We start from the raw sequence: 25,150 nt of genomic DNA, 5'->3' as shown, positions 1-25,150 counted from the left end.
AAAATGTCTTTGAAAGAGAGGAAACAATAAGTGAAACATTAACTTCAGAGTCATAAACAAAGTGTTCAATAAATGTTTACTGGATGAATAAAAATTAACAGTAATAATCTCTTCCCTCTATCCCTCTCAGAGACATAGTGTAAAGATTACCTAATTTCAGCACATTGCTTAAATCGCCTTGGAGAAAAGAGACCTATAATAATACAAACATTTTTATTATTTAACTGGCACATCCGTGAACTCTTAATTCTTCTAGTTAGGACACTTGGAACACAGGTGTCACATTGTGTAAAATATATCAATGGTTAGTGTATTTAGAAATAAATTAGATTTTCTTATTTCTGCTTTGAAACTTCCTTTCCTCATGAGTGTGTCAGACACAGAAATTTAATGCAATTAGAGATTGAGGATAGGGCATTTCCAAGTACAAAATGCCTTGGGCCTAGCAGCATGAAAACATCTTAACTTTTCTTTCAAAAGCTACTAGTTAAGTCCACTAAAATATCTTCAGAAGAATGCATAAAATTATTTGTTTTTACATATTTCAAATGTACTGTTTGTAAGAGCAAGATTAAGAAAATGTAAGAGAGTAGCTCTCAGTGATATAGATAAAAGAAAAAACCCAGATAATCTTTTTGGCTTGATCAAAAATTATATACCTATACAAAGTTTCCCCACTCCATTTTCACAGAAAAATTGCATGGCTTTTTTCTTTTCTGTTTTCCTTCTTTCTTATGTTACTAAAATTAAAACATTGGGAAACTTTTCGGAAAAAATAGAAAATGTGGATTTAAAAAGATCTATATGAGAGAAGAAGTCCATAATCTCATAATTCATAGGTAATATTTCTGTATATATGTACTTCCAGCTATACCCGTAAGTTCATAATTTTCTAGATGGCATAGGAAACATTATAATATAAATCTTTCTGTGCCCATGAATTTGTTTCTACACTACAAGTTTTAATGGCTGCATAGTACTTTATTAACTATCTATACACAACTTATTTAACCAATTTCCTATTGTAACAATGCGGTCATCATCATACAACTGAATCATTGTGTGTATTCTTAATTATTTAGCATGGCCTAATGTGAATTTCAAACATGAAAAGCATTTAAATCAATCGTTTGGTGACTTCATTTGTGAAGACAGTTTCATGTAGCTTTAAAAAAATTATTTTCACTTTTCTCTAATAATATAATGGCAAAATATTTACACAGAGTTAGTGAAAGCCCTTGTGATCCCCCCTTCAGTGGACAGCCACTCCTAAGAGGTTTTATTATGACAATTTTCAAACACAAGGCAAAGTTGAAAGAATTAAGATTCAGTGAACGGCTCTATACCCTCCACCTAGATTCGACCATTAACAACTTACTAGACTTGGTTCATCACACTTCTATCTATCTATCCATCCCTCTATCCATTCAGTCATAAATCCACCTAATTATTTATTTTTATTATGGCAATGCAGTTTTGATTTGGAGGAAGAAGAATAAGAACACAGAAGGGGAGGAAGAAGGGGGGGATCAGAAGGCAAAAAGGAAAAGTACTTTTGACGCCCTTAGGAGAGTGAGAGTCACAAAGGCTGCTATTAAATGGAGCCACCACGAGGCAAGAAATGAGCACAAGCATTTTAGTCTTTGCTCTGTTTGTGGATTTCTTAACAGTTCTTAGACAAAGGATTTTCATAAAACAAAGTCAAAAGAAATTATCACTTTGTTATAAAGCAGAAACTAACACACCATTGTAAAGCAATTATACTCCAATAAAGATGTTAAAAAAAAAAACAAGGAGATAAGAAAATAAAACTTATTTAATGGAATATCTAATAGTAAGTTCTGTACTGTACTTCTATTACATATTTAGAATGACCTAACTTTCTTAGGTCTGTTTCAAAAGCAAATGTTTATGAAGATCTGTTTTTCTTGCTAAGCCTGCCTCTTTGCATATGAAGAATCTGTGCTTAAATGAAGGTTGAAGGCAAAGAGGGTACCTTTCAGGTTTGTGTTTAAATAGAGAGACTGTTAAGCTGCCCATAATATTCACAGGTTGGGCTAAAAATACACTAGCATGATGCCTCAGTGCTTTATGGAAAAACTGCCTCTAATAAAGCATTCCTCCTCACCATTCTAGTTTTATAAGTAAATAGAGTCTTAAACACATTGAACAAGAAAGTGGTATTTTGAGACACCGTATTCATTTAAAAACCAAATCCTACTTTCTATTTATATCCAACATTCTTGTGCCTGACACTATTTACAAGCATAAAAATATTTACATATTTATTTATTTTTGGCTATGTTGGGTCTTTGTTGCTGTGCGTGGACTTTCTCTAGTTGCGGTGAGTGGAGGCTACTCTTCGTTGTGGTCCGCGGGCTTCTCATTGTCGTGCCTTCTCTTGTTGCGGAGCACGGGCTCTAGGCGCGCGCACTTCAGTAGTTGTACGCAGGCTCAGTAGTTGTGGCTCGTGGGCTCTAGTGCGCAGGCTCAGCAGTCGTGGCGCACAGGCTTAGTTGCCCAGCAGCATGTGAGATCTTCCTGGACCAGGGATTGAACCTGTGTCCCCTGCATTGGCAGGTGGATTCTTAACCACTGTGCCACCAGGGAAGTCCCTATATTTTTAACTTGACTAAAAACGATGGTTCTTTAGGTGTCATCATGGGAAAACAAAACTCAAGAATCAAATGTTTTAATACAAATGATCTTATTTGTCCTGCAACGTAATCCTCCTATAGTGGAGTCTTCTCCTTGTCTACTTCAAGTTAGGAGGAACCTGATTAGACAACTTCAATGTTGTTTGCATTACCCAAAAAGAAAGTACAAGGAAAGGTAAAGGAGACAATTTTTAAACTAAGGAAGAGTCATACTAGGACACCCGCATTTTTGGTCAGTTCAAAGCATCAAATAAAGCAGAAAAAAAAAAAAAGCCATGGATGGAAAATGTGTACATGTGCAGCCAGGACACCTGTTCAGTCTAGTAAATTGTGCTTAAGATCAGGCAGCTCTTAATTTATTCTTTCTTAGTCTGAAGCAACAAAGTACCTTGAATATTATAATTTACTGGTAAAAGGAAAATGGTTGGGTGCTTGGATACATATTAGACTTTATTTGCTGTTTTGCTTTCCAAGTATTTCTTGGAGATGTAGTATACCACCCACATTCTGTGAATTTTTAAAAAATATAATTAAATATGGAGACAAAGAAAAGGGCTAAAACTAATGGTTCAGAGATTTTAAAAATATGTTTTTGTTTGAAAAGCTATAAAACCAAGAGCAAGAGTAAATTTCTTCAACAGTGATGGGTGCAGTACAGAGGTTGCAGAGAAGGTGTGAGACAATTGAATACACAAGGTGGCACCGATAGAACCTTTGGCAGGTGAGAAGCAAGGTGACAACCACAAATTTTAATGTTTTTAAGAGGCCTGATTAACAACATTAAGACAAGCTGATGAACGGTCACTTATCATGTTTCATAGGGCAATGGACAGTGAAGGCCAAGCTCCACCTTCCGGGTAGCTGTGGTTTTCATGGTTGGAACCGTCACTAAGCTCCTACCATATGCCCAGCACTTGTCCAGGTACTGAGGACACAACTCAAAGTGAATAAGACATAGTCCCTGTCCTTCAGGAGCTAAGAAGGTACCTAAGAAGACGGTATGTTGTGCATTATGTGCAAAGGTATGTGCACTGCAGATAAAGAACTAACTGAGACATCACAGAGGATTTTGCAGAGATGTGGGGCATTTCAGCTGAGTCTTTAAGGAGGAACAGAAACTTGCCAGGTAGAATGGCAGGGAAAGCATGATATGATATGGCATACTTAGGGGGAAAATGCAATTAGCTCACTTGTGCTTGAAAATGAGGATCAATGGGAAAGTGGTAGAGCATAAGACAGAACTGAAAATTTGGCAGGGACAGATGGGAAAGGGCATTGCTTGTTATTTTGCCTCTCTGTGCTGTACAGAAAACATGGCCTTGCTTTAATACTTTATATGTATGCTTAGAGCTCCTTAGAGACAAGTTCTCTTTGAATAGACAGCTCTGTTATTTTTACATTATTCCATACTAAAGATGTTCTTTTATATTGCTAGCCTGCATCATTTTTATTCTGGATAGAGTATATCCCCAAATTAGATAGAATTATTCATAAAATTATGTGGAGCATTCAACCTCAACTGATGCTAATGTCATTAAATGATTTAATTAAGAAAATGGAATTGAATGAATTGAGCTCACTGAATCATTTGAGCTCTGCTGTTCTAGATGAGACAGCCTTTGGACTCCTTATTGGATTGTCCTTCCCACTCTCCTTCCCAGGCTCCTCTCCCCGTGGCAGTCCCTGAAATGCTGTGCTCACCAGGTTCTGTCTCGGTGCCATAGCTCATCACTAAGTGTGATTTTCTTGAGTATATTACTAAAGTCCCTTCCAAAACTGCCTACGAAAATACCTGTCCTTGCTTAAAATACTTTTAAAGGCTCCCCTCTGCCTTATGAAAAAAGTCCTGACTTCTTGGCAAAGGCCTTTAATGATCTGGGCCCTGTTAATTTGCCGACCTTACCTTCTGCTACTTTCATAATATATCCCCTATGTTCCAGCCTCTCTGAACAATGGATATAGTTCCTTGAATTTATCATGGCTGGTGAGTCAAGTTGCTTTATAAATTTGTTCTCTTTGCTTGAAACCTATTCCTCACTCCTGGCTACATTGACATGTATTCCTTTTGTAATAAGTTTTTTTTTTTAAAGACAAAAGAGAAAAAAGTTACTTTTTCAAACTATTTATTATATTTCCTGTTATTATTAACTACTGAAGAAGTTTTCTTATTACAAAATGATTTACCTAGGCATTATTCATTATACCAACTACCCAAAAAGGACCGTTAGCTGAAATTGCTTCTGTCTGCATGAAATAGATACAGATGATTTTTCCTGGAACTACATAAACTTGGGCCCAATTAAATGGATAGAGTATTAGGAGACTGACAGGCACATAACAGGAGCTTAATAAAAGTTTAATGAATGAATTTTCTCTATAATTATGACTTAGCATTTCAAGGCAGTAAGTTAACTTTTGCACATATTAAGTATGAAAGCAAATTCAACTGTATTTGAAAATATACTGTATTGAAATAGAAAAGGAAGTCAACTATGAAACAATATTAAAACTGGGGATGGAAAAGTTTCCAAAAACTTTAATGAGGGAATAAGAAAGTTGCCTTTAAAGCTATACCAAAAACTAGAACAGCGTAAATAAAATTCCTGTAGAAACTCCTGAGAAGCATGAAACTAAGCAGCAACATAAAGTTTACATTTTAGGTTAGGGCAACCTTGTTTTAAATTTTGGAAGTGACTTCTTGGAAATACTGAAAATTTAGAATAGGTGGAATTTACATTTTTTAAAGCCAGTTGCAGGTTGCATCACTAATCCTCTTAGCCATACTGACCCCAGAGTGACAATACTCTTGCAACAGTGGATACCTTTTCCCTCTCTCCCCCATCCCCAGCCCATTCACACATCCCACAGTGCAGTCTATGAAATCAGTAATACTGTAACAGTGTGATGGCATTTTCACTCTGATAGTTTTGTTACAGATATTATGAGTTGTCAATGATTATCAATTAGAAATTCAAAATTCAAAAGAAGCCAATTTATTCCTCTCTAAATTGAGGAACACTGACCTCATAAAATCTCTTTCTCAATCAATCATTCAACCAACAAATCAACCAACTAACTTGACCTACACAGAACTGTTCTAGACAATGTTAGGGTCACAAAGATGTCTATCGCTTGATTTCTGTCCTTAATGAACTTATACCTAATTTAAAATAGTACAAAAACATTATATATGACCTTAGAAGATGTATTTTATTAACCACATTGTACAGTATTTTTAATGACATTTTAACAGCCCTAACTTACAAAAATCCATACTTCTTTCATTAAAGCTTCTAAAATGATTGATAATTGTTTATATGATGCTTTGCAGTTTTTAAGCACTTGCACATTTGACACATCATCTAACCTCAATATTGTCAGGTTGCTAGGTGGATAACCTGGTCCTTGTTTTACAAATGAGGACACAGCACTGAAGAGGTTGCTCAAACTTAGCATTTGTTTAAAGACGCACAGCTGGTAGGCAGTGAACATGGGACTGTAACCAAGGATTTCTAACTTTAGGTTCAGTCTTCTCTGCAATATGGTCGGCCATTTCTTAAGCAGATGACTTTGTGATTTCAGAATTTCAGGGCTGGTCCTTTTTTTCTTTTACCTGTTCAAGGAAATGAGGTGCTTTCTAGCAGGGAAATGAGGGATATCCCTAACAATTATATCTTAGGGAAAAAAAGTGAATTCTTCAGAATCAGTCATAAAATGCATTTTATTTCAGTTTTCCTCTAAATAAAATTTCCAAAAGCAGGCTTACCAGTAAAAGGGATCAATTTAAGTTCTGAACTTCAATATTTTGGAATATATCACTAAGGCATTATCTGCAGGTCTCATAAGTCACTCTGTTTAATGAATTGAACTCTGAGTGTCACCCTTTCCAGAAAAAGACCATTTCCTCACCTTGGAACTGTAGCAACCTTTTAAATTTTATAGAAAAGTGATCTGGGGAGGTTGAGCAATCAATTTGTTGCAAAATTGGATTATCCAGGAGGAAAAACTGAAAATAGATTGGGATGATCATTCGCATTTTAGTAATGCAGGTGCTGACAAATATAGCATGCACCTTCACCCTTCCATATCTAATTCCAGGGCATCTTTTAAAAAAACAATAACTACAAGTACTTAGGCAAGATGCACAGTTGAGGAACAATAGTTGAAGAAAGTATAGCCACATTATTTGCCAAATCAAAACTTCTGTTTTGTTTATAAAAGAGCTTAGATACATTGAATAGTGGACATTTTAAAACTTCTTATTCCTGCTATTTTTTTTCCTCTAAGATGAATAAAACATTTTGACTTCAGAATACCAGACACCAGAGTTAATTGAACACATATATTTTCATTTCATTCAAATGCTATTTATACCACACAAAGTAATTGTTTCTTTGCCCTGGAATTTAGTTAAAAAAAATTTCACAATATCTTCCAACTTGCCCACAAGACCAAATTGAAATGCTTTAGAACAAAAAAAGTTAACTCTAGAAAACAGGTATTTATTTCTTCTCCCTCTTTTTTTGGAGGCTTAAGTTAACAACAGTAAGGTATTTTAATAGTTCCATTAACTTTTGAGATCATTCAAGTAATCCTCAATTTGAGTTCTAATTTGATGTGTTTCACTGTTTTTCGGTTAAATGATAGTAGCCTGCAATGGTGAGTGTTAACTTTCCTGGAGTCTACTGATTTTCTAAAAATAGCTTCTCTTATATACATAGTATTCTAATTTCTACTATGATATGACCCATAGGTTTTCTTGTTTGATTTATTCATATATTTTATTCTGATTAAAAAAATGAAAATGAATATATCTAAGGTGACATGGCTCCACATTCTTTGATAATATTAATACTATATTAATATACAGTATTCCCATCAAGGGGTGGCATCTGTGTCTGTTCCCTTGACTTGAGCTCTATGACCACTTGACCAGTGTAATATAGAAGAAAGACTGTGCCCATTTCTGGTGGCTTCCATGTCCTATCTTTTGAGACACTTGCTCTTGGAACACAGCACCATGCTTTAGGAAGCCAGGCCTCCCCAGCTGATGCTGTATGAACAAACAAGCTTTCCCACCAAGTCCTACCTAAGTTGAAGATTTGTGAATAAGATAGATAATTGTTATTTAAATGCACTAAGTTTTGTGGTGCATTTATGCAGCTATAGATCATCTGAACAACATCCTAAATTGGGCTTGTAAGGAGTATCATCACTGAATAGTATTTATTAAGTCATCTACCTGTACATGGAATGGTGCTGGATACTATGACAATAACCAAAATAGAAAATAGTTATTATACCTAAGAGTTAAGAGCTCAAGGCAGTGGTATTCATTGCAAGTTACAGAGGGACTCCTCTATAAACCTGAAAGGCAGTCTTGAATTCCAGCCCTACTATTCCTTTTCTCTTTCAAATGGTCCTAACCCTCATGAGCCTAACTGTAAAGACTGCTGGGATCTCAGCAGCAAGGGATGGTGCAAAGAAAAGGATTATGGTAACTAACCCAGGTACAGGCGTGGGTAGGGATGGGGACCGTGATCCAAATAGGTGTTGCACATGTGGGTGGCAGGGCTTATACTAAATCATAAGAGGTGACAGATCTAAAAGAAGAAGGCTGCACTGAAACTGCACCATTTGGGAGGTTGGAGTTTACTGATACACGGACACACTGATTCAGGGCCTGGGTAGAGCAGGGTAAGGCAGGTACTGATCTTTTTTTTCCTAAACTGGAATTTTGTATCTTCCTCCCATTCTCTGGTTCTTTCATTATAACCTCTACAGAGTAGTTTATTAATTTAGCAAAATTTTTTAAGAACTCATTATATGTCTAGCCTTGATCAAGGAGCTAGGACACCATGGTGAACAAGGGAGATTCTTTTATTTCAGAGAAGGGAGTTTGACATCAAACAATTAAATCAAGTGATAAATGATATGCAGAAAATTAAAATAGAATGATATGGTTGAAATTGACTTGGTGAATATTTTACATTAGGTGGTCAGGAAAAGCCTTACTGAGCAAGCAACAAAACTGAGATCTGAATGACAAGAATCCAGTCGTGGGAAACAGGAGGAAAGACACTCCATATAAAGAGAACTGCTGATGTAGTCATCAGGTGGAGAGGAGCTAAAGAATGCTTGAGGAAGATAATTATAATTTTATATATATATATATTTATCCTTATCACTAATATATAAATAAAGTCACTGATTGGATATTCTTATTTGCTGGTATTAGCACAACTGAAGGATTATTATGTGCTAAGCATGTTTCATTTATTGTCATGAGGTTGGTACTGTTACTTCATTGTCAGATGAGTAAATTTGAAAAAAAAAAAAAAAAAAAGGTAACTTGCCTTGGTCACGCAGTTACTCCATGCTAAAGCCAGGGTTTGAATCTTGCCAGTCTCATTCCAGCGCCTGTGCTCCTATCCACCACCCCAGGAATCACAAATCTGTATTAGTAAAATTTTTTTGAATAGGACACAAGTATATACGGGACTATCAATTTGTCTGTTAAATATTTGTCTGTTAAAGTTTACTGTCTTTTTTAGAAAAAACAAATAGAACTTATTTTCTATTTTAGTATACACTATGCTGTTTCCTCTGTGTGGTATAGATATATGTTTCATCTGTATTTCGACAGCAGAGAAATTTTCATCATTATCAAATATTATTCTTTTGTATTTTGGTAATATACTTAATTCTAATCCCAAAATCAGCATGAAAGGCATGCTAAAGTCAACTTTTCAGGGAACTGTCATGCAATGAGAATGCTGGAGTTGAATTATATGTGCATAAATGGCTTTGACATAGTAAAAAAGAGTAATTCAGGACTTATCTGGGTGGTTACTGTATATTCAGGGCAAGTGCTCCTTTTGGTCACAACCAAAGTTCAATAAATATGAATATTCCTATATCTTCATTGCTTAGACTTTTAAGTGTAAAAGTAATGGCCAATAGCAAATTAAAAACTCTAGTGTGTGAGTATGCACAAATGTACATAACAAAACCAACCAACCAACCAACCAAATAGCCAAAATAATCACAGCATTCTTGGCATTTACTTGGTAAAGGAATGTTTCCCAGATTCACACGATCATTAAAAATAATTTTCAGAAACCCAGAACAGAAGAACCTGGAAGTAAATTTGAAGTAACAGGATGGGTAGACCTTTCTTATTAGAAAGAAGTTTTTTTTCTCTCCCTCCTCTAGTGGTTTGAAATACCTTATCTATAGCAAAGACACCCAAATCTATAATTCAGCTAACACTGCTCTCTGGAACTCTACATCGGATCTAGATCAGGTTTTCCAATTGCATCTTTAATATCTCTGTTTATGCCAGTCAGGGACCTCAAACCAAACATGTCCAAAACCCAAACTCATTTACCTTCCATTATGAAAACTGTTTCTTTTCTGGAATCCTCTCTATTTGTTAATGGTACCACCATCTATTCATCATCCTCCGCCCAAACCATATCCTCAGTTCACAGTCTTTTTATTTCTCACTTTTACTACTGCAACTGTCTTCTAATTAAACACTCTGTCCTACATTCTCACCTTTTCGTACCCATTTTTCAAAAAATGCAAATGTGTTCATGCTACTCCCCTTCCTGCAAGTCTTCAACGGCCCACGGCTGACAGACCAGATTTTAAACACTGAGACGTCATTGTCTGACCCAGCTTACTTCCTGCCGCCTCTTCATTCCTGCCCTTTCACCACTCTTTGGTCAGATATAACCACCAGGTATTCTCCAAATGCACCAGGCTCTGTCACTTTTCTGAGGTTTTAAACATATTATTTGCTTTGTCATGCATACCACTGTCCCAGAAATTACAAACTGTTTTTGGAACACTAGCCCCTTAGGATATTAAGAGATATTGGGAGAGAAACAAAGTGGCTTCCATCAGGTAGCCTTAGCAAATTCATATATTATCTAATTTTTTAGAGAATCACAATGCCCATTAGCAGAGTAAAGACTCTAAAGAGTCTCATGGTAGAAATACAGTGCTTCCCAAAATTATCTGACAACTGACTGCTTTGACTATCTAATTCTCCTTAGGGACTATTTTAGGAACCCACTTTAGAAAACATTGCTTTACCCTACCTCCTTGCTTAAAAATGCCTACTCATCCTTCAAATTCACTTCCAATGAATGCAGTGAGACAACAGAGACACAGACCAGATTCTTCAGACTACACACCCTTCTACCTCAGGACAAGAGTATTTCTCAGGGACCTCCATAAATTTCTTAATATACAAAACCCAGTCACATGCTAGTTAGGCTCAAGTCAATGAGCCAGAAACAAAAAGCAACAAAAGGCACCAACATTTTTCTTGAAAGTGAGTTATGAAAGCTGTGTTTAGAAGCTCAAAGACATTAGCTATCAAAATATTTCTTCTTGAATATTAACTTAGAAAAGAAAATGACATGACATATTAATGTAAACTTTTGAAATATTCTGAGAACAGAGTCATAAGTAGTGTTCATCACAGTTAAAATAGATGCTCTGTTTAGTTATATACAGAAACAGCTAATTGCTTATGAGAATTCTTGAGGAAAATGCTTCAAACTTAACATTTCTAGATACCCAATGAAATATATAATATTAACATCTAAATATCCTCGCTAATGAATAGCCCTAAAATCTATCATCTGATGTTTGTGATACTTACATGGTAGCATAAGGGCATTTATGAATAACACTTACATATCTCTATACCCACAAAACAGGTGAGGAAATTTCCTAACTCTTTAAAACAGGGAAACAAATCTTGGTCACTTTCAAGCCTGTTAAAGTCAGATTTGAAGTCACATACATTTCCTCCCATTATTTAGATCCCACATATATGATACACTGAGACACCAAACATATAGAACAAAAAACACCTGGAGATGGTAGTTAGTCAAAAAGTTCCATTAATTTCTACTAGTTTACTCAAATCTTACAAACATGTAATTAGTTTTTACTTTCAAGTTAATAAAAGAAGCAAGAACTCCTCTCTTCATAAGCTAGTAGAAAACAGGTAGACTTCCTGGAGAATAGGACATTAAAATAAACACTTGTACTGATGGGCTTTAAAATCCATATGTGGATGATTCAGCAAAAGACTTTGTACTTTCATTTATAGTAAAAGAAACAACACTAGGTTAACATATGAGAATTTTAGTTGCCTTTTAAGGAATCATATCCAAACACTGAGGAAAAACATATTGGGATTAGGAATAAGAAGCAGCAAAACTATAAATAACCCATTAATTTATACAACCCACACAAAAAAATAATATTTTTGCTAAAGTATACTTTGAAACACTGTAAACAACATTTCAAGAGGAAAAGGAGAGCAGTTATAAAACTAAAACTTTCACTAAAAGTGGGAAAAAAACATTTTCTTTCTATCATTAACAGAGAAGTAAGAGGAATTTCAAGAGCCAATTAATAAATATTTATTAGGTGCTAAGCACTGCTCTCAGGGTTGGGGATATAGCAGTCCCTGCTGCCACAGAACACATATTCCAGTGAAGGTAGACAGATGATACACACAAAACAAACATATACCACATCAGGGGCTAGGAAGAAAAATAGAGAAAGGGGGCAAAGAGTGAGGGAGAGGAGACTTATTTTAGATAGGATGATCTGAAAGGGACTCTCTGATAAGATGACATTTGAGATCTACATGAAGTGGTTGAGTCAGGCATATGGATTGTCTGGGGGAAGAGTTTTCCAGGCAAAGGGGATAACAAATAGAGTTAGTAAATAGGAGACTGGCAGAAGAAAAGATCAAAGAAATAGCCAGGGGCGAGAGTATGCACGGCTCTATAATCTATGTAAGAACTTTGGATCTTATTTTGAGTTAGGTGGATTTTGTGGCATTATTTGACTTTTTAGAAAAAATTTCTATAGGCAAGCAAGGGTAGAAGCAGGGAGTCTGATTAGGACACTACTGTAGTAGTCAAGGTCAGACACGATAGTTGCTCAGACTAAGGATAGGGCAATGGAAGTGGTGAGCAGTGACTAGGTTTGGTGTATATTTTAAAAACAGAGCAGACAGAATTTGCTGATGAATTAGATGCAGAGGGTAAAAGAAAGAGGAGGCAAGCATGACTCCAGAATTTTGGGCCCGAGCAACTAGAAGAACCAAAGTGTCACATGTTGAATTGCAGTAGAGGTAGAGGTATGAAGTCTAAATCCTGACGTTTTTCCATGTTTAGCGTTTAGAGTCTGAAGAAGAACCAGTAAAGGAGACTGATAAGGAGTCATTCTATGGTTTCTCAGAGGTCAACTGAAGAAAGTATATCAAGGAGAAGGGAATTATTAATTTTGTCAAACGCAGTTGATAAACCAAGGAAAATAAGGACTGAGACTTGTCCATTGGATGTACTAAATGGAAGTCATTGGTGACCTTGAGAACAGCAGTTTTGTAGGAGTGGTAAGGCAGAAGCCTGATTTACATGAGTTCACGAGAGAAGGACAACTAATAAATGTACAAGGCCTAAAAGAAATAGAAAATCACCATGTTACAATAACTATAGTAATAATTGATTTGAGTAAGAATCATCAGTGGATGCTAAAACCATTGGTGAAAGACTACTGGGGAATAAGACAGTCTCAAAGTAGCTTCCCAGAGATTACCTATTATTACAAAGGAAAACGAGTATCTCTGCAATGGAGAAATGTGAGAGACACCACCTTAACCTAGTGATAAACTTGTCATGAATAATGTGTCAAACTGATACCATGTTCTCCCTGCTATGGTGCACTCAGAGGGATACAACATCCACTCTGTAGCATGCTTGCCAAAAATGTTTAGGAGTCACTTTATTGCAGACCTGCCAACAGTTTAGCCACCATTTAATAAAGGAAACATATAAACCCAAATTGAGAATATTCTGTAAAACACCTGGCTGAAATTCGTAAAAAAAAAAAAAGAGGCAATGTCATAAAAGACAAAAATTGGGGATAGAAAAAGATATTCCATGCAAATAAAAATCAAAAGAAAGCTGGAGTAGCTAAACTCATATCAGATAAAATAGACTTTAAAATAAAGAATGTTACAAGAGACAATGAAGGACACTACATAATCATCAAGGGATCAATCCAAGAAGAAGATATAACAATTATAAATATATGTGCACCCAACATAGGAGCACCTCAATACATAAGGCAACTGCTAACAGCTATAAAAGAGGAAATCGACAGCAACACAATAATAGTGGGGGACTTTAACACCTCACTTACACCAATGGACAGATCATCCATACAGAAAATTAATAAGGAAGCAGAAGCTTTAAATGACACAATAGACCAGATAGATTTAATTGATATTTAGAGGACATTCCATCCAAAAACAGCAGATTACACTTTCTTCTCAAGTGTACACAGAATATTCTCCAGGATAGACCACATCTTGGGTCACAAATCAAGCCTCAGTAAATTTAAGAAAACTGAAATCATATCAAGCATCTTTTCTGACCACAACGCTATGAGATTAGAAATCAATTACAGGGAAAAAAACCATAAAAAACACAAACACCTGGAGGCTAAACAATACGTTACTAAATAACCAAGAGATCACTGAAGAAATCAAGGAGGAAATCAAAAAATACCTAGAGACAAATGACAATGAAAACATGATGATCCAAAACCTATGGGATGCAGCAAAAGCAGTTCTAAGAGGGAAGTTTATAACAATACAATCCTACCTCAAGAAACAAGAAAAATCTCAAATAAACAAACTAAACTTACACCTAAAGGAACTAGAGAAAGAAGAACAAACAAAACCCAAAGTTAGCAGAAGGAAAGAAATCATAAAGATCAGAGCAGAAATAAGTGAAATAGAAACAAAGAAAACAATAGCAAATATCAATAAAACTAAAAGCTGGTTCTTTGAGAAGATAAACAAAATTGATAAACCTTTAGCCAGACTCATCAAGAAAAAGTGGGAGAATTTAAATCAATAAAATTAGAAATGAAAAAGGAGAAATTACAACGGACACTGCAGAAATACAAAGCATCCTAAGAGACTACTACAAGCAACTCTATGCCAATAAAATGGACAACCTGGAAAAAGTGGATAAATTCTTAGAAAGGTATAACCTTCTAAGACTGAACCAGGAAGAAACAGAAAACATGAATAGACCAATCATAAGTAATGAAATTGAAACTGTGATTAAAAATCTTCCAACAAACAAAAGTCCAGGACCAGATGGCTTCACAGGTGAATACTATCAAACATTTAGAGAAGAGCTCCATCCTTCTCAAACTCTTCCAAAAAACTGCAGAGGAAGGAACACTCCCAAACTCATTCTATGAGGCCACCATCACCCTGATACCAAAGCCAGACAAAGATACTACAAAAAAAGAAAATTACAGACCAATATCACTGATGAATATAGATGCCAAAATCCTCAGCAAAATACTAGCAAACAGAATCCAACAACACATTAAAAGGATCATACACCATGATCAAGTGGGATTTATCCCAGAGATGCAAGGATTCTTCAATATATGCAAATCAATCAATGTGATAAACCATATTAACAAATTGAAGAATAGAAACCATATGATCACCTCAATAGATGTAGAAAAAGCTTTTGACAAAATTTAACACCCATTTATGATAAAAACTCTCCAGAAAGTGGGCATAGAGGGAACCTCCCTTAACATAATAAAGGCCATATAGGACAAACACACAGCAAACATCATTCTCAATGGTGAAAAACTGAAACCATTTCCTCTAAGATCAGGAACAAGACAAGGATGTCCACTCTCACCACTATTATTCCACATAGTTTTGGAAGTCCTAGCCACAGCAACCAGAGAAGAAAAAGAAATAAAAGGAATACAAATTGGAAAAGAAGAAGTAAAACTGTCACTGTTTGCAGATGACATGATACTATACATAGAGAATCTTAAAGATGCCACCAGAAAAGTACTAGAGCTAATCAATGAATCTGGTAAAGTTGCAGGATACAAAATTAATGCAAAGAGATCTCTTGCGTTCCTATACACTAACAGCAAAAGATCAGAAAGAGAGATTAAGGAAACAATCCCATTCACCATTGCAACAAAAAGAATAAAATACCTAGGAATAAACCTACCTAAGAGGTAAAAGACCTGTACTCAGAAAACTATAAGACACTGATGAAAGAAATTAAAGATGACACCAACAGATGGAGAGATATACCATGTTCTTGGATTGGAAGAATCAATATTGTGAAAATGACTATACTACCCAAAGCAATCTACAGATTCAATGCAATCCCTAGCAAATTACCAATGGCATTTTTTATAGAACTAGAACAAAAAAATCTTAAAATTTGTATGGAGACACAAAAGACCCCGAATAGCCAAAGAAATCTTGAGGGAAGAAAACAGAGCTGGAGGAATCAGACACCCTGGCTTCTGACTATACTACAAAGCTTCAGTAATCAAGACAATATGGTACTGACACAAAAACAGAAATGTAGATCAATGGAACAGGATAGAAAGCCCAGAGATAAAACCACACACATATGGTCAACTAATCTATGACAAAGGAGGCAAGGATATACAATGGAGAAAAGACAGTCTCTTCAGTAAGTGGTGCTGGGAAAACTGGACAGCCACATGTAGAAGAATGAAATTAGAACACTCCCTGACACCATACACAAAAATAAACTCAAAATGGATTAAAGACCTAAAGGTAAGACCAGACACTACAAAACTCTTAGAGGAAAACATAGGAAGAACACTCTCTGACATAAATCACAGCAAGATCTTTTTTGACCCACCTCCTAGAGTAATGGAAATAAAACCAAAAATAAACAAATGCGACCTAATGAAACTTAAAAGCTTTTGCACAGCAAAGGAAACTATGAACAAGATGAAAAGACAACCCTCAGAATGGGAGAAAATATTTGCAAATGAATCAAGGGACAAAGGATTGATCTCCAAAATATATAAACAGCTCATACAGCTCAATATTAAAAAAAACAAATAACCCAATTAGAAAATGGGCAGAAGACTTCAATAGACATTTCTCCAAAGAAGACATGCAGATGGCCAAGAGGCATATGAAAAGCTCTTCAACATCACTAAATATTAGAGAAATGCAAATCAAAACTACAATGAGGTATCACCTCACACTGGTCAGAATGGCCATTATCAAAAAAATCCAGAAACAATAAATGCTAGAAAGGGTGTGGTGAAAAGGGAACCCTCCTGCACTGTTGGTGGGAATGTAAATTGATATAGTCACTATGGAGAACAGTATGGAGGTTCCTTAAAAAACTAAAAATAGAATTACCATATGACCCAGCATTCCGACTATTGGGCATACACCCAGAGAAAACCATAATTCAAAAAGACACATGCACCCCGATGTTCACTGCAGCACTATTTACAATAGCCAAGTCATGGAAGCAACCTAAATGCCCATCGACAGACCAATGGATAAAGAAGATGTATTACATATATACAATGGAATATTACTCTGCCATAAAAAGGAATGAAATTGGGTCATTTGCAGAGATGTGCATGGACCTAGAGACTGTCATACAGAGTGAAGTAAGTCAGAAAGAGGAAAACAAATACTGTATATTAATGCATATATGTGGAATCTAGAAAAATGGTACAGATGCACCAGTTTGCAAGGCAGAAATAGAGACACAGATGTAGAGAACAAACGTATGGACACCAAGGGGGGAAAGCAGGGGTGGTGGTGGTGATGAGATGAATTGGGAGACTGGGATTGACATACATACACTAGTATGTATAAAGTAGATAACTAAGAAGAACCTGCTGTATAAAAACATAAAATAAAATAAAATTCAAAAAAAAAAGACAAAAATTATAAAGATCAGCATTCTAGATTAAAGGAGACTAAAGATATATCACAACTAAAAGCAATGCACAATCCTTGATTGGATACTGGGTATTAAAAGAGAGAGAGAAAGTGTTATTGAACAATTGGGAAAATTTAAATATGGTTAGTAAATTTGATAATACGGTTGTACTAGTGTTAAATTTCCTGTAAGTACTGGATTATGGTTATCTAGGAGAATGCCCTTGTTCTTAGGAGATACTTTTATTCTGTGAATTAAGAGAGAAGGGGAGGAAGTATAAAAATTTGAAGAGAGAAGATATATGGAAAAGTTATACATACTGAGTTGACTTAGAAATTCTTAGATAAGGATTATTAGTCCTAAGGACCCAAAGATCTATATAATTGTAAAAATGGAAGAAATCCTAGAATGCATCGTCTAATCCTGTCATTTTGTAGACAAAGAAATGGAGACTTGGATATCCTTTTATAATTGATAGGTTGAGAGCAGGAAAAACAGAATATGTAGAGATAATGAATACGGTTCACTGGCCAAATATAACAATAGTACTAAGAATATAAACCATTTATTGGAATCTCCTTACATGACACTACCATGATAAGTACTTTGTATACGTTATCTCCTGTATCAAAAACTACTCATATAAAAAACGTATAAAAAGTATACATATTAACTTCCATTTTCCATATGAATAAAAGAGGTTCAAAAAATTTAGATACCAACCGCAAAGTCATATAACTATTTTCATCAGTTGATGGAATTTACATTTTTACTGCAGTTATCACAGTCTTATTTTAAGGAATTCTCAATGAGACTTCAAACTCTTATATATTATCCAGCTCTATAATGATTTCATACTTCCTTGTACCAAGTAGATTATCAAATATGCTTATTGAATCAAACACTTTAGTAACCTGAAGGCTATTAAGAAATCTAAGACTATTCAGGGCATAGTGCTGATCATCAGATACTTAAGAGAAAAGGAGAGGTGAATGAAGAAGAAACAGCAGCAGAAACCGAAGAAGTGAATATTATGCAAAATCAACCTGAGTTTCTCCAGTGATTAAACACACAGATGAAGCAAACTGGACTCAATGTTGCTTGATATTAAAACATTTCTAACAGAAGCAAGGAAAAAATTTCTAAGAAAACAATGTTTCATACATATATGAACAATTAAGGCTTACCTACTGAGAGGCAAGCTAGAGTAGGCAGAAGGAAGGGGTCTGAATTAACTGGTAATTTATAAACTCTCACATAACAAGGGGGAGCTTAAAGAGTGAAACTCATTGCTTTACTTTACTGCAGTGCCAGCCTTTTAATCCCTTCCTGACCTATTTTTATTCAGCACTGAAAAGGGTACATTGTTTGATTTGGGTATTAGCTTTTAAGGAGATTAGTTTCCAGGAGTAAAGCATTTTGCATATAAAGAGAGACCCTCATACAAGGCATCTGAGTGTACTCTGTTCCGAAATCACCTGTTAAAAAGAAATAAAAAACAAAGTAGAATCCAATATTCATTCCCTCCCAAAATTACAGATGAAATTAAAATTATTGTGTATGAAAAAATATTTCTCCAAGAAATATTTGAAAACCTTTCAAAATATATATGTGCCTTCTACAGTTTTAACCAGAAGGAAGCTGAATCCTTTTATTCATAAGCAAGAAATGAAAATTAATAGGTTTTTCTTCTTAATCATGGATGTCAATCTGCATTAGATTATTAATTATGGATTATAATGCAATTAAAATACAAACACAATGGGGAAATACATAAAGCTTCCTAAATCTTCACATAATTTAATTTTCCTTAGAGACTTCTGGCTTGATCTTAACCCTTCAGAAAAATTTGTCCATATATCCAAGTGAGTACAGATTATTTTTTTCTCAGCCCTAATAGTTCTAATACCCCTTTTATAACAATTGTTTCATAATATTCTCCTTCACTACTCTGAAGTAAAATGCAAAGATAATATAGCTTACCTACCTATATAATCTAAATAAAAATAATCACTTAGCTATAATATAAAGAAGTAAAATATTTTATAGAAGGATAGTACTGTAATATGCCTAGTCATTACTAGAGGACCAAAATGTCCACTCAAATTTCTAAAACACTCTCAGGGCTTAACATTAAATATCACAACATGTAAATTCTCTGAATTAGGTGAACTTTTCTCTAGAATTTAAGGCAGTGTTTTGTTACTGGAATTTTGCTCTTTATTCACCCAAAGCACCATAAATTTTAGGAAACAGGTTTTCACAGAGCATATCATAATTTAGGGGATTTGACTTCTACTTGAAAAATTCCCCCCTATAAAAACCATCTTATGTACATTAGTACCCAACATTCCAGTATAAAGGAGTTTCTTTAGGTAAGTAAACTCATAAATTTTGGTTTTTAAATGAGCTCCCTGATATAGCCATCTGGTTATTTTTATGTTTCTTTTTAATAATGATAATGAATCACATATCTGATATCTTTGGAAATATTTCTCATAACTAAAATTTTCTAGATAACTGAAACATAATTTTCTTAAGAAGTAAAATTTTTTGTTATTAAATATTTCATACATACAACTGTATTTTATATATGTATATTATAAATACTACTACTGGTAATAAAATGAATACTGGGGTATCCAATACCTAACCTAAGAAATAGAACATTACTATTTCTCTTGAAATCCTATGTATATTTCACTACCCAACTGTAGCTCTCACCTTTCCCTGCCCTAAGGCAATCAGTATCCTGAATTTTGTGCTTGCCATTGTATTGGCTTTCTTTTTAGTTTTGCCACATAGATGTATAACCCTAATACTATATTATTAAGTTTTGAATACTTCTAAATTGTAGGTAAATGGAATTATATTTTATAAATTATTTTTGCAAATTGCATTTTTCACTGTTTTCTAAGGTTCATCCATGTATACATATGAAGCTATACTTTGTTTTCACTATGCTAAGTATTCCACTGTACAGCTGTAATATAATTTATCTATTTTCCTGTTACTAGTCATTTGGAATGCTTCATTTTTTTTTGCAATTACAAACAACTGAAAACATCTTCTACAACTTTGGAATTTCCTAAGATGGCTGCATATTTGTTAGCCCTCTTTTAAAAACTTGAATATAATTAAAATTTTCCTTACTGAGTCCAAGACATACTTATGACTACCAATTATATACGATCCAGCATTATAATAATGCCCTCAGAGGTTATAGAGATGTATATTCTATACATATGTGTATTTTTACTAGAATTAGTAAATTTTGTCTGCTTTTTATAGTTCTTCTCTCTTACTCTCCAGCTATTGGAAAGAAACTTCTTGCTGCTACAATGTTTATTCTAACATTCTCTATTTTCAATTTCCTCCCTGTAGACCTGGAGCCTAGCCAATGAAATCTGAGTACAGTGCCAACAAGAAGAAAAAATAGATTATGAGTGAAAAACCAAATGGGAGCTTTTCTAGAGTGAATGTGATAAAATGGTATTATGGACGGAACAAAGGTTTTGGTATTTCAAGTCTGGCTCAGGCATTTATTAGCTGTCTGACCTTGTCAAGTTACCACATCTTTCTGAGAGCATTTGCTTTCTCATCTGTAAAATGTACATAACAATCCTATCTGATAGGAATATTGTGAGAAATAAATCGTACCATAGCATAGTCCCAGCTAAGCCACTGGCCTTCAGTAAATGTAGGTTGCTTTTCCTTCATATCTACTTTACATTAGAGTGTGGTATTTGCCCAACTATTGTACTTCAAGAGACCAGTTACTTTTTGGCTTAAACCCAGCTCAGAGATGTGCTCTATCCAATTCCAGACATATGACATCCATGGAAGTGGGGTATTATTATAGCTTTAAAAATCACAGCAAGCACCTCATAAATGTTAAGAAGCAGAACTGCTACTGCAGAAAAACTGGTTTATGACTTAAAAACTTCTCAAATGCAAAAAAGATAGGCAAAGAAAAAAAGTTAAAGAAAAGAAAGAACTGAGGAATGTGGTGAAGAGACAATGAAAAGTCAATTTGTGGATAACCAGTGCTCCTGACAAGAAGACCAGAATAAACGGAATGAAAATTTTATTTGAAGAAATATTGTCTTGAGGGAAATAAATCTTCCTAGACAGATTATGAATTATACTTGAAAGAACCCACCTGCTACTGCAAAGTTAATAAAAGACTATTGCTTTTCCTAAGAAAAAAAATTGAACTTAAGACGGAATTTGATAAGATGAAAAACTTTAAGTATTATGGCATGAAGGCAGGATAACTGTTTATCTACATATACACAAAAGACAGGTCGGCTTCAGATTTCTCTACAGGATTACATGACACGTAAGAGAGCAATATTTAAAGAGTTTTGAAAGAAGACAGTTGTGGCTTAAGAATTCTTTACACAGCAACTTTTACCTATATGAAGGCAATAGAACCATCTTCTCTAATATACAAGTGTTTAGAGAGTCTACTACCCTCTCTGGGGAAATGAAGAAAAAAAAAGCAATGTCAGGCTCTAGTTAGTCTGAATAGTTTTTATATAGTCTCTCATTTCATCCTCATAATATTATCTTCATTTTACAAGTGAAGATATTTTCATTAATATTATTCTTATTTTACAATTGGGGAAATCCCTCATTATCCTTATTTTACAATTGAGGAAATAGCATGCTCAGAAAGTTAAACTTGCCCAGTCACATAGCTAATAAGTACAAAAAACAAGTACTAGAAACCACGTCCATCAGACTCCATCAATTTGGCTTTGTAGGCACCCACTGAATGTCTGCTGGAAGAGAAAATTATAAAAAGAGAAGATAGAAAAGTAGACATAAATTATTATAAGAAAATGACAGGTGGTTTTATGTAACCTTGGTGTGGATAGCCTTTCTAAATCTGGCACCAAAAGCTTGCTTCTAATTGTATTTACTTTAAATTTTTGTTCCTGACATAATACCCATTTCTCTCTTTGTTAAAAAATCAGAGACTATTTCAGGAGTGTGAATCAAATAATATATTGATGAACTTCATACAGAAGTCCTACCACCCATAATAGATAACTATTTACTTCTTAATTCAATGTTATAAAATTAGATTAGAGTTTAAACTTGTCATTTTATCTTGTCATTTTATTAAAGAAATTTTGAAGAAAAGATGAAAAAAGAGGGAGAGGAGGAGGAGGAAGAGAAGGAAAACCATCTTAATACAAAAACCCTAACACAATCCACTTAATAAGGTCTGCAAACATTCATCTTGATATCGCTAAGGCCTGGCACAGAATGAAAACATCAAATAGAGTCAATTCTCATTATTCACAGATTCTGTATTTGTCAATTTTCTTACTCACTAAAATTTATTTGTAACCTCAAAATCAATACTTGTGGTGCTTTTGTAGTCATTTGTGGACATGCACAGTGCAGCAAAAACAATGAGTTGCCTGATACACACGTTCCCAGCTGAGGTTGAACGAGGCGATGATCTGCCTTCATGTTTCAGCTATCATACTGTAAACAAGTGTCCTTTTCATGTTCTATTTGGTCCCATATTTTCATGCTTTTTTGTTGGTGATTTTGCGATTTAAAATGGCTCCCAAGCATAGTGCTGAAGTACTGTCTAGTGTTCTAAGTGCAAGAAGGTTGTGATGTGCCTTATGGAGAAAATACGTGCAGTAGATAAGCTTTGTTCAGGCACGCATTATAGTGCTGTTGGCTGTGAGTTCAAAGTTAGTCAACAGTATATATTAAATAAGGTGTCTTTAAACAGAAACACACATAAAGTTATGTACGCTCAGCTGACAAAAATGTGACCAGAGGCTTGCAGGAACCTAATCCTATATTCTTCCAAGAGCAATGGTTCAGTTTCTGCTAAACTGATTGCAGTGATTTTTATAGAACATAACTACCATGAATAATGGAATTTACTGTCTTTATTGGGCAAATATTATGCATCAACAGCAACTGATATCATTTTTGAATATTCCCTTCCACACTTTGCCTCTTGGTGAAATAATTTAAAATATTTTAGCATTTTGTGTCGTGAATTTATAAAAATCATTACTTTACTTTATAAGAATAAAATGGATATTTCTAATTTTTCTTCATGTCCATGCCTGAAAGAAATTTCAAACTCAAGATTCTTTAAACCTAGAAAAGTCCCCAAGAAATCATAGTGACAGGAGGCAAAACTGCTTACATGGTATTTACAAATTTTTACATAAGGTCAAAAAAAGGGATTTTACAACCTTCTGTGAAACCTACTTCAATGGCTAATATCTCTTGCTTCTAATTTAAATTTATTCCATAAGCATTTATTTCTACCATTGACCACGCACTGTGATATATCCCAGAGGTCACAAAGATGAATATGATATAGTCACTACCCTTTGGGATCTCAAAGTGTAGGGAAGGCTATATATAGGAACAGGCAGGTAAACAGACCATTATAATGCACTGTGATAAGTCCTAAAACAAAACTACATAATGAGTGCTATGAAAGCATATATGAGAAGTACTCTCCTCTGGGTATCTCTGTGTGTGTGTGGCTGTGTGTGTGTGTTTGTGCGTTGGGGGGATGAGAGAAAAGGAGGGAAGTCTGGGAACGACTTCTGAGGGTGACTAAACCTGAGCAGGTGACAGCTAGACAGAAAAGTGGTAGAAGGGATGAAGAAGAGATGAAGAGTTTGAGAAATAAGTAGAATGGTCAAATGAGAATGAGGGAGAGGGGAAGAACTGAAGATGCCGCCCATGTTTCTAACTTGGGAAATTAAGGAGATGTTAACACTGCACTCTTAATAGAAGAGAAACAGTTTTAAAAGGAAGGACAGACCACAGGAATGGAATTGAGCATATGGGCAGAGGAAATGATGGGTTCAGCTTTTGGCATGTCCAATTTTTGGTACAATGGGACCTCCACCAGAGACAACAAAACACTCTTGGAAATATAGATCAGGAGCTCAGAAGAGAAATGAATTTAAGAGTTAACAGCACATATGTGGTGATCAAAGCCATGGAAGTAAGATAAAATGTCCCAAGTAGAATGTGGGATTTAGAAGAGTAGAAAGTGGAATCAGACCCTAGGGAATACTAATATTTAAAGAGCACAGCAAGGAAGAGAAGTCACTGAAGAAGACTGGGTAAAGTCACAACCAGGAGAGCATACTGACACAGATGCAAGAGCAAGAGCCTGGATTATTACCAAGGAGGGGCTGAACAACAGTAATACATGCCACAGAGAGGTTTAGTGAGTTAAGAACTGAAACATGTTCAATGAATTTGACAGAGGGGAGGTCACCCTAGAGAGATGACTCTAGGCAGCTTAGTTTCAGCAAAGTGATGCAAAGAGCGGGCAGACTGCAGCAAGTTTAAGAGTAAAAGAGATGTGAGGAAAGAGACACAGCGTAGACCCACTTTCAAAGAGCTAAGCTTTGAAGCCAAAGGGGAGACATGGGAGAGAAGAGGTTTTATGGTAAAGACACTCAGGAAATGATAGGGATGGGATTAGCCTAAGCCAGTAGAGACAGTATCTTTCTGAGCTAAGATTGCCATGAAGTTGAGGGAGTTCCTGTTTTCCAACATGTGAGTTTCATGCTCTGTACTCTTAGCAAACTTTCTTTAGAATTACATTCCTTTCTGAAGTACAGTACACTAACATAACATGTGATATTACCC

General features: G+C 35.1%; 1 protein-coding gene across 4 annotated transcripts in view; it reads right to left on the bottom strand.

The window, feature by feature from the left end:
- Positions 1–25,150, bottom strand: part of GSTCD (glutathione S-transferase C-terminal domain containing) — a 130,702-nt gene that overhangs the window by 29,341 nt on the left and 76,211 nt on the right. The window lies entirely within an intron of this gene.

Source organism: Balaenoptera musculus, chromosome 5 (assembly GCF_009873245.2).
Source record: "Balaenoptera musculus isolate JJ_BM4_2016_0621 chromosome 5, mBalMus1.pri.v3, whole genome shotgun sequence".
Taxonomy (NCBI): Eukaryota; Metazoa; Chordata; class Mammalia; order Artiodactyla; family Balaenopteridae; genus Balaenoptera; species Balaenoptera musculus.
This window is presented reverse-complemented; position numbering and strand designations above follow the sequence as displayed.